General features: G+C 39.7%; 1 pseudogene; it reads left to right on the plus strand.

Annotated features, from left to right (window-relative positions):
* The window catches only part of LOC107686335 (cerebellin-1 pseudogene), a 10,510-nt pseudogene extending 4,851 nt beyond the window's left edge, over nucleotides 1-5,659 (plus strand).
* Nucleotides 5,660-8,719: the final 3,060 nt, after the last annotated feature.

Genomic DNA, 8,719 nt, shown 5'->3' on the forward strand with positions numbered 1-8,719 from the left:
TATACTGCTTATAAATCTTTGTCTTCCTTTACATCCAATTATTCTGAAATTTTGACTCTGAGTTTTTAGAGTTTTGGTTAAATTTTCTCAATCGGTAATTAAATTAAAAGTGTTGAGAAGAGTGCATTGAATGTATTGCTGCAGTTTTTTTTTTTTTTAAAGTTCAACACCACTTTGATTTATTTTATTTATTTTTTTACTTTTAAGGCAGAATTTAAACTTTTCAATTTTAGTGTTTTTTTAAGCAGTGCCCCACTGCAGTCTTGTGGGTGGCTGACCTCACTAAAACTGTGCCTACAGCGCATCATCTCCTTTAGAACAATTTTTTTTTTGATAAAGTGAATAGGCGACTTGCTGACTCCAGACCAGCATGCTGTCCACTCCAGTTAAGCTATATCGGTGGTGAGATACAGATGGTGAGATACTGTTTATTCTCTTTGCTTTCACTATAACAGCAGGTGTCCATACAGTGGTGTGCACACAAAAATATCTGTGACTCAACAAATATATATATATATATATATATATATGTATGTACACTCCTCTCTTTACCAGCTTCAGGTCTGATACCAAACAAAAAACTGTTCTCCTTGATAGGATGGCATCCAATTTAATGAACTCTTCAGCTCAGCTCGCGTATTCTCCTACATGCTTTGTTGTCGCTGTTTCTTTCAAATGTCAAGCTCGTCCTCTGTTCTTGTTTAGCTCGCCATGTCTCTTTTCCTGCTAAAACCTGCTCAGTGATCTAATTTATTAAATGTCATGTAGGAACTGCGCTGGCGCAGAATGAGTCCTGTCAGAAAAATGAGAGTCGCGCGGGCCTCAGACGCCACATCCCATCAACGTGTTCAAACTGGGCGAAATATTTTGAGCAACAGCATATGCTCCCTAGATTTTGTGGCATATATATCCTAAGCAGGCTTCCCCGTGTATTCACAATGCATCATTCATGAGAAAAATGTGGTAAAGGTTGATGGAGTTATATTACGTCAGTATATTACAGTCAGCTGGAAGTGTAATATGATATTGATTTTGATATCGATTGAATTAACTGGACGAGTTCATTAGTGTTTTACATTTGTATAAAATTCTTTTAGATGTAAAATAGAAAGCCCTCATCCGTGGTTGCCAGAACCTCACAGTAAAAATCAACGTTTCAAGGGTTATGGGAGGCTGTGCCTCTGTATTTGACATTTCACAACTATGTACTATACTATGTCATTAACTGATGTTAACTTACCAACGTACTGTAGGCTACTTGAACAATTAAAATCTGATTTGTTGAATATAGCAGATTGTATAATCTTAAATATAGGCTAATGATAACCGCCATAATTGTACAGGTGATTAAACAGAAGGCCACATTATGACTTGCGTTAATCAAAAACTAATTTTTTTTATATGAACCATAGCTAAAAATAGGCCCAGACACCACAGTATTATAAAACACCAACAGGCTTTCAAATGAAATAATCCAACAAACAACTAAGTCAAAAGATGTAACACCCTGATAAACGTAAATTATTGCAAAAATATAGCCTAATAAAATACGACGCGAAAGCTCTTGCAGGAAAGTCTTTACTATTTTCTACCAGGAATGTATTTTTACCATTTTAAACGGTTTCTAGAAACAAAACATAGTTTTCGGACTGTAAACGACATGTTATTTCTTGCTGAATGTTAATAAAATGTTGATGCAAATGTAGTAGGCTACATGGTGAAGTACGTCCATAACCTTTTTTTTTTTTTTTACAGTGAAATTACATTGATTGTCCATTAAATCTAATGTAGTTTTATTTACATTTCACAAGGTAACCAATTAACACCTATTTGCTGTAGCATAATTTTTCTATTAAAATTACTTTTTTTAATACAATAGTTCTCCCGGCTTAAAGCTGGCTTGTCCATTTGTAGAAGAATGTCTAATCATCACTGCTCTCGTGAAGTGTCCTTTTCTCAGCAATAGGTGTCCGATAGAGAGCAAAAACAACTTTGTGAACTTCTTCCTCCCGGTGTTCGTGAAAACAACCTCCGCTGAGTTTCCTCGCGCTCACAATCCATTCATCTTGAGTAACATTTTAACATGGCACGGAAGAACAAATCGCGTCCTTGTGTCCGGTAGAACGATGACAAAATAACGCGCCCCCATTTTCCGAGGATCGGGGTGTCATCCCCTTCTGTCTGCTGAATAGGGTCTACCTGTAAGATACTTCTTTTGAGGGGTGGGACCCCACCGGCGCTGTCACGAGAAGAGGCGGTCCGTGCACTGGCTTGGAAAAGGATTGGAAAAGTAAAGACCGTCTCCTGCGCTGATTGGGGGCCCGGAGGGGAGAGCGAGGAGGGCGGGAGGACTGCGTTCACGAGCCTTTTGTGTTTCACTTCTAATATCTCACATATCAATAATTGAGCGCGCGAGCAGACGGACCCCACGCGCTATGTATTCTACTGCGCGCGAGCTCGGTAAGGGCCTTGATCCGCTTTCAGTCGGCTCTTCCACTACGGACTGAGACGGGAACGAGGGGAAAAACTGTTGTAGTTTTGACTTGAACTGTTTGGAAGGACTTGGTTTTACAGTGAGGACAGGTTTGGAGTGGTTTTGGTTTGGGATTTGAGCGCGCTGCGTCTTTGCGAGAAGACTGCTGTTAGGAGCTGAGTGAAGTTGGCATGATGTTGACGTTGGTGCTAGGCGCAGTGTGGTTAGTGTGCCATGCATACGCACAGAACGAGACAGAACCCATCGTACTGGAGGGGAAATGCTTGGTCGTGTGCGACTCAAATCCCACCTCGGATCCCACTGGGACGGCTCTTGGGATATCGGTGCGCTCGGGAAGCGCCAAAGTGGCTTTTTCCGTAGTGAGGAACACGAACCACGACACACACACACACACAGTGATCTGAAATGCTCCATAAATAATCCAGCAACACACACAGTATATATGGATCTCTGAATTGTTTGGAAGTGAAACTGCATGCTTTGGGTGTACATATATTTTAGCTATTTTATTGCAAAACCTCTGGTCATATCCCTATAGTCAATTTTATATTGTGTCACAGAGTAATGTACTTAAATCCTCAAAGGACAAGTCCATCTGACAACATTGGAGTCTGATGGGCAAAAGTTTTTTAAAATTCTGGTCTGGTTTAGGTGTCGAAATCAAGGAATGACATTGTCTATTTAAAATTCTAGTCAGTTGTTTTCATTATAAGTTAATTGTATCATAAAACTCACAAACATGATTTAGTTAATGCATATTATGTAAGCTTTGAGGATACTGACACAGACTGAGGAGTCTGGCACAATGCGATTCAAATTGTCACAGAAAGTTCTTCTCATGCAAAGCTTGAAGCAACACTTTTCAACAGACAAAGCAGCAGACAGCCATGCATTTGAATATTGATTGCAGATATACTGCCCATATTTTGTGGAGCACAATTCTCTTTGAACTCGCAGATGTGACAGACGGTAATTAAGAAAATTACTCTCTGACCTAAAATAATGACCCTTTGAATAGATATGACAAAGGAGAAGGAAAACATTTTGTCGTCGCTCGTGTCCAACCATTATGTATGACTGAGACAGGCAAAGGGACTGAGAGAGAGAGAGAGAGAGAGAGAGAGAAAGAGGGGGGTTGTCCTCCATCACTCCACTGCGTCATTTGGACAGGAAGTTGTCTGTTGGTTCTGTTAAATGCAGCATTAAATTGTGTGTTGAGATCCGTTCGCATTATCTCACATCTCATGTTTGGGTTCTTCCATACAATGGTCCATTTATATGTTTTACATGTACTTGAAGAATGAGGATAGAATTAGAATTACAGGGCCTTAAAGCTGGAGGTTTGTTTTTTGAAAGGTGAAAGGCAGCCGAAAAAAATGGTATTGAGTGCATGATGATTTTCTCACTTGTGATTCTGCGAACAAATGCATTGAGTCATGATGAGGGTTTGTTAGTGGTGAGCCTTTTGTGGCTTTTTATCTCTGTGTAAGAGTGGTTTCTCATTGTGTAACAGTGTTTTTGCATATTGATAATGATAGCATCTGATTTCGTCTATCTGATGGTCATGCACAACATTCAAAGGTGCCTTTCCAATAATCGCAAGCTCATTCCTCACCGAGAGATCTTTTGCCGTATCAAATGTCATTTTCGCTCTTCTTCTGGCTCAGTCTGAAGATGGCTGGTGTAGGAAAACAGACACAAATAAAGCAATGTGCCATTTTCATTTCCCCTGGCAAAAGCCCATAAATGCTTTGATCAACTTTTATGATTTCACGGGGAGCTGCCTACTGTATTATCAAGGGGCTTGTCAGCGTGCAAAAGAAAAAGAACAAACATATATAGATTATGCATATTATTGTTAGTTAGGAGATTAAAACAGGCTTTGATTTATACTAATAACATTGCCCCATTGGGGTTTTGTATGCGTGTTTTATTCAGCCGAGCAATACATGCTTAGTTATTTATATACTCTATTTTTCAAGAAAATTCACTTTTCAGTTTCTTAAAGCAAAATTAGACAGACAAAAGAAAGTACGAGCGTATGTCCTTTTGCACCAATGGGATTCGACCAGCTAATCTATATGCTTCCATGTTCCAGGTGAGCCTAATGCACAACGGCTGGCCAGTGATCTCGGCCTTCGCCGGGGATCAGGACGTCACACGCGAAGCGGCCAGTAACGGCGTTCTGATTCAAATGGAGAAAGGTGACCGTGCCTACCTCAAGCTGGAGCGAGGCAACCTGATGGGCGGCTGGAAGTACTCCACCTTCTCCGGCTTCCTGGTCTTCCCTCTGTAGAGGAGGGGCACGTCACGGAGGGACTATTGCCCTTTAGCTCACCGGCTTGTGGGAGATAGAAGGGATAAGAGGGCGATAAGAGATAGAATGATAGCGAGATTGTAAAGAAAACATATAGGAAGAGAAAATTTAGTGTGGCAGGCTCTCAGTCGCACTCACTTTGCTCTGCTGCTTGACTTCAGCTCTGAACAGCCAAAACTTTTTTTTTATTATCCTTATGATAATTGAAATAATATGGAAAGAAAGCATACCGAGGACCGTAGCCCTTCCCACCCCCCTCTTACTCATCCCATCACAATCAACCCTCAAATGTCTTCATCTGCTTTGAGGATTGCCCTTCAATAGTCCAGACCCCCATTTCACACTGGTCACATCTTTGTATATTCTATTCATACGTACATACTGTGTGTCTTAAATGCCATTGTCATTCCTCTCAGTCCAGTCGCCCCTTCTTTTCTGGCTTCCTTCAGCTCACCCTTTCTTGTCTCTGAGAGGGCGTCTTTGCTCTGTCATGACTGAAGGATCTCTGAATCCCCACGAAAAGACTGCATACTGGATATATACATATATAAATACGTAAAAAAGTTTCTATATGATTATGATATACTCAACGCCTAACTGAATCTGGTCGACTCTGTATTTCTGTATTTCAGTGTTAATACTTAGTGATTGTGTGTGGATTTTCAGGCTGCTGTCCAACTACCAATGCTTCTTGTTTTTGTTTCAGTCAAAAATGTGGCTAAGATGAAACTATATCAGAAATACTATAAAGTACAAAGTTTTATTATCATTGATTGTAAGATATATGTGAATATTTAGCAGACAAAATCCTCCCTTTTAATCAATTAACCATTGTTTCTTTTTCTTTGATTCAATAAAAATTAAATGGTACTTTTTATTTTTCTTAATCTGATTCTGTGCTTTTGAAATTTTAAGATTGTCGCCTACAGGTTTTAGAGAGCTACAAACACAAATCATTTCACTAAAATGACTCCTGACAAAGCTCTATGTGTGTGTCTGTGCGTGCCACAGAGACACAGTGACACTCTCAGTGTGTCTCATTGTGCTCTCTCATGATGTAGATATGCTTGGCTGGTCTCTCTCTCCCTGTCTCTGTCTCTCTCTCTCTACCGGGTGATTGGGGCCTCTCTCTGCTGCACTCAAGGCTCTAATGAGCTCCTGGGGGGAAATTAGCGCTTGCATAATAAGCAAACCCCACTGTTTACACAAAAATCATGTTGCATGTACATCTTTCCTACTCTTTCTTTCATTTTTACTTTTGCTTTGTCATTTGCGGCATTTCATACCATGAAAGGGATTTTTAATCCATGTGATTCTTGGCTTCATTTGATGACAGTCTCCATCATCCCATATTTATTTTAGCTGTACCATGCACAAGGGCTGTAACCAAACTAAAAATACTTGTAATTGGACAGAAAGGTTGAAATCGAGTCATATTTGTATTTGCATAATAACAAACACAAAAATGGAACCAGAGATGAACCCTCACCCTATCCTTCCAACATAGCAGCAGGAGCTCAGCATTCTGAGAGGCAACGCTCACCTCAGCACATTATACCGCTATCTCTTCGCAATGCGAAAAAATTATGCGTTTGAGGGCCCTCTCAAGAAAACTTGATGCTTCGGTGCTCACCATTCTGAGGATATGAAGAGGGTGAATAGGCAAGTGTTGAGCTGTGAAATGTTAACACAGCACCATAAGAGCCGTAGTGTCCCTGCTGGCCTGCGCCCATGACAGTACAGGCAGGGGCGGTTCTGGGGGGGGAGGCAGTGCCCCCCTGCCAACAAGCTTGGCCCCCCCCCCCTAAATTTGGAATCATATCACACCAAACAATTTTGGGTGAAATGCGCAGTTTGTCCTGTAAACTATGCATATATAAAAAAAACCCACCAGCAGCTAAATTCAAATCTGCGTTCGCTGGCTGGCACAGAGCCAGAGACACGCACGTTTTTAAAGCACTGCGCATTATAACCAATCCCATACTATTATGTTGAGTTTATGAATACAACGACCAATCAGAGGCGTTCAGACGAGTCACCGCTGAAACACGCTGTTTCGTCACTGCGCGCGCTGGCTGACTGAAATCTCTGGCTAATGATCTCATCAGAAACAACAAAGTGAAGATGTACGAATGTAAGTAAGATATTAATTTTACAGTGTAAACAGCTTTAGAAATTATTATGGGAGTTTTTGAGAGTGCTTGAATTCGCTGGACTGAAGTGAAAATGTTCTTTGATAGTGTAAACGTTCTTTGCTCTCTTTTTGTACAATGAAAGTGTTATAGGCTAATTAGTAACTTACAATGTTTTTATTAACTTCACAATAAATGCAAAGTCAGTCGTATTAAATATATTTAATAGTATGACACTATATCTGGTACTTAAGTAAAAAGACGAATTTTTATGTAAAGTTAATAGATTAATACTATTAGGCTACTTTACTTCAGTAGAGACATAAGCCTATTTCTGTTTGTGGCTGCTGTGTGTCATATGACATATTTTAGTTGACATTGTTATAGATTACATCTAGATTGCAGCGATACATGACATGGTGAAAAATTACTGAATGAATAATAGGCTACTTAAAGTAGTTTAAGATGAATTTTTAAAATTGTGACCCCTAAAAGCACAAGTGGCCCCTGTCTGGCCCCCCCAGTTACTGTGGTCTAGAACTGCCCCTGAGTACAGGCCCGTTTAAAACCACTCATTAGTGTCTGCACGCTTATCATTTGTCTGAGCGGAACTATGGAATGAGAGCTGAGGGACATGTGGGAAATGAAGAGGAAAAGGGTGTGAGAAAAAGAAAAAATGAACTTGAGTGGTAATTATAGCATGTTGATGTTTAAGTGCAATACATATTTTCAATTTGTGTAGTTATGATTCAAGATCAGTCTTTACCATTTGTTTGAATATTGCATTATATGTTAAACAGAGGCTACACAGTTTCCAAACCCTGCAAAACTTGACATAAAATTATAGTAAAAAAATAGAACAGTATAAAAGGAAATCTATGAGAAAAGGTGTTTGATGTTTATTTGAAACATCAGGCTTTTATAGCCCGTATAGTATTAAATAGTAAGAATATGGAGCTCACACACAAGAAGAAAAAAAAACGAAATCATAATTTTTTTCAGAGGCCCAAAACTAAGAAAAATATACCGTTATGTGCAGTAGTTATTTATATGACCAAAAATTTAATTTAATGAGATTTTTATAACACTATAACAGACTATACTTATATAAATTGCATATAAATATAATTTGTCACTCAGTATGTAATATTATGATTAAAGCTCTGTTCTGTTTTCATTGTAGGGGGCAAAACATAAAATGCAATGCTGACTGAGAGATACACAGATCAATCTTCCAAAAAAGCCTGTTGTAACATATTTGATAACTACTGTACATACTTTTTGTCTCTTAAAAATATAATAGATAATCAAGTTGTATCAAAGATTATAAACTACAGTAGGTGTTATAGGGTTAAGACTCACTGTCAGTGCATAAACTTGTAAGGTGTAAGTCAGGTGCACTACATGTTGAACTCATATGACTGACCAACATTTATTAGACTCTTAAATCAGCCATAAAATAAAAGTCATCAGATAAAATATTAAGTCATTCATCTGGATTTATGTCGGCGTGTGGGCGCTGTGTTATGGAGTGGGTCGCGCGAGACGCGCCAAATGCTCCCTACTGTGGCACGTGCCAGGTGCTATTGGCCTCTCCGGGCGCGAGCCTGGTCCGTTGACTAGAGGGAGGCGGCGCGTCATCCATCTCTCCTGCTCTGACTAGATTCCCAGAGACCTCGGCCGTCGCTCATTACTGCGACGCTAGAGCGACCCATAACGACGAAAAACAGCCATATGGTGTCACTCCTGGAAGTGAGTTCCTGTTTAAGATTGATA

Source organism: Sinocyclocheilus anshuiensis, unplaced genomic scaffold (genome assembly GCF_001515605.1).
Source record: "Sinocyclocheilus anshuiensis isolate Anshui unplaced genomic scaffold, SAMN03320099.WGS_v1.1 scaffold481, whole genome shotgun sequence".
Taxonomy (NCBI): Eukaryota; Metazoa; Chordata; class Actinopteri; order Cypriniformes; family Cyprinidae; genus Sinocyclocheilus; species Sinocyclocheilus anshuiensis.